General features: G+C 44.3%; 1 long non-coding RNA gene across 1 annotated transcript; it reads left to right on the plus strand.

The window, feature by feature from the left end:
• Positions 1-514: 514 nt before the first annotated feature.
• On the plus strand, positions 515-1875 carry LOC133655031 (uncharacterized). Its single transcript, XR_009826928.1, has 3 exons — positions 515-759; positions 1630-1722; positions 1790-1875. It is a non-coding gene; the product is annotated as an uncharacterized LOC133655031 (long non-coding RNA).
• Positions 1876-2590: the final 715 nt, after the last annotated feature.

The following is a 2590-nucleotide window of genomic DNA, read 5'->3' on the forward strand; positions in this document are numbered from 1 at the left end:
TTGCACCAAGAAAAATTCCTAGTTTGTGAACCCGTTCTCAAACAATGGCAATAAAACTATTCTGATTCTGATTCTGATTCTGATTCTGATGTGTTGGTAATGATACTTGTTCAGTGCTTGCGTGCGTGCGTGTGCGTGTGTGCTTACGTGTGTAGGTAATGAGACTTGTTCAGTGTGTGCGTGCGTGTGTGTGTGTGTGCTTACATGTGTAGGTAATGATACTTGTTCAGTGTATGCGTGCGTGCGTGCGTGTGCTTACGTGTGTAGGTAACAGTGTTATTCTGTGTGTTTAGGCGTAAGCCAAAGAAAGACGGGATACCGACATTGTCTGATTGTCGCCCGCAGGTTTGTGGTTTTATTTTATTTTCTAAGGTGTTAACTATAGCAAATGTTGCATGGAATGGCGCTTAGAATGTACATTTCAATATTTTACAGACTGTTTATATCTGGCTTTTTCATTGTAAATGGTTAAAAATGTATATGTAGACAGAAAAGTTTCACATGGCTGAGGGCGTAAGCCAAAGAAAGACGGGATACCGACATTGTCTGATTGTCGCCCGCAGGTTGGAAGGAAAATAAATGAAGCTGTGAACAGTGGAAAAAGCCTCATCATTGTGCCGACCCAGAACAGTTACACTGGTGCCGTGAACCTTCAGATCTTTAGATCGGCTTGATGCTCATCGCCGCGGATGCTGCGCTGCTCTCCTGATCTACAGTTGATGATTATTGTGTGGTCGGATCTCAAAACAGTGTGTTTGGGTACAGTGATTTATTTTTTTTTCCTCTTTTTTTTCTCTCCCTCTTTTATTTTCAGTGGGCCTGTAACTTTCGGTAGTACATTATTTTGTGCTACAACACGTCTTATTTTTTTTTCCGAGTCCGTTTGTTGCGGTATAATTACACAATGCAAGTACATATCATTATTGGCATCACAATGGATACGTTTATTACCCCTGTGTTATCAAGAGGTAGGGGTATTTTGTGTTCTGATTTCAGTAATAGTAGGGAGGTGGGGCGTTCCGGCATTAAAGCTGATGAGTGTACAAATAAGGGGTTGGGTCGAGGTTTGCTGTTCACTCCTGTTGACGAGTCCATGAGGGAGACACCTCACACTTCCACACCCAACAGTGATGTTGATGCCATCCACCACCTCACTGACATGGTAGGGCAGTTAGGTGCCCAAATTGGTGAATCCATTGTTGAAAAGCTAATGTCAGCTGGTGTTGTGAATATGCAGAGTGACTGTCACAGTAGTCCTGCTGTGCAGAACACACACAATGGAGTTAGCAAGCATGATCTCCAGCATTTGACAGTTCAAGTTAAGTCAGATAAAGACCTCCAGTCCTTTAGAGGTGACAACACTGACAGGTATTCAGTGCAAGACTGGATTGTTATGACTAAGACTTACCTCAAGAGACACAATGTTATTGTAGATGATCAGGCGGAGGAAATCTTGAACCATTTGATGGGCAAAGCCAGGGATGTAGTGCAGATTGCATTGTGTAGTGATCCTGGACTGAATGTTAGACAGAGACCTGAACTAATATACAATATCCTACTCCAGTATTTCAGTGATGCTCTGTCATGTCTCCCTCTTTCTGACTTTTATGCTACTCTGCCCAAGCACAGAGAGAACCCAGTAGACTACTGGATAAGACTGAACAAAGCAGCAGACCTGGCTCTTGAGGGTCTTCACAGACAAGGAAAACGGGCAGAGAACATGTATGATGAAGTGGCTCTCATGTTTGTCAAACACTGTCCTGACCTGGAACTATCCTGCATTCTAAAGTGTAAGCCACTTCATGAGTGGACGTCCCGTGATGTTCAACAGAGAATCGATGACTACCAGGGAGAGTCAAGGGCTAATAGAAGGGCTGCTGGCACTGCACAGTTAAAGAGTCACATCACCGCTGTGGCCTCTGAGCAGGCCGGTCCACCGTGAGTAAGCCTGCCAGTGTTTGAAGAGTGTCGCGCCCCAGTTCCTTCTCCTCTCCTCCCCCAAGCTCAGCGTCATGTGTACTGTTCCCCTCTCACTCCCCCAATGTCTGCCTCTGTTCCATGTTCTATGTTAAGGTAACGTGCGGAGTTCCCCAGGGTTCGGTTCTTGGCCCTGCACTCTTTAGTATTTACATGCTGCCGCTAGGTGACATCATACGCAAATACGGTGTTAGCTTTCACTGTTATGCTGATGACACCCAACTCTACATGCCCCTAAAGCTGACCAACACGCCGGATTGTAGTCAGCTGGAGGCGTGTCTTAATGAAATTAAACAATGGATGTCCGCTAACTTTTTGCAACTCAACGCTAAGAAAACGGAAATGCTAATTATTGGTCCTGCTCAACACCGACATCTATTTAATAATACCACCTTAACATTTGACAACCAAACAATTACACAAGGCGACTCGGTAAAGAATCTGGGTATTATCTTCGACCCAACTCTCTCGTTTGAGTCACACATTAAGAGTGTTACTAAAACGGCCTTCTTTCATCTCCGTAATATCGCTAAAATTTGTTCCATTTTGTCCACAAGCGACGCTGAGATCATTATCCATGCGTTCGTTACATCTCGTCTCGATTACTGTAACA

The sequence above is a fragment of the Entelurus aequoreus genome, linkage group LG08 (genome assembly GCF_033978785.1).
Source record: "Entelurus aequoreus isolate RoL-2023_Sb linkage group LG08, RoL_Eaeq_v1.1, whole genome shotgun sequence".
NCBI classification, from domain to species: Eukaryota; Metazoa; Chordata; class Actinopteri; order Syngnathiformes; family Syngnathidae; genus Entelurus; species Entelurus aequoreus.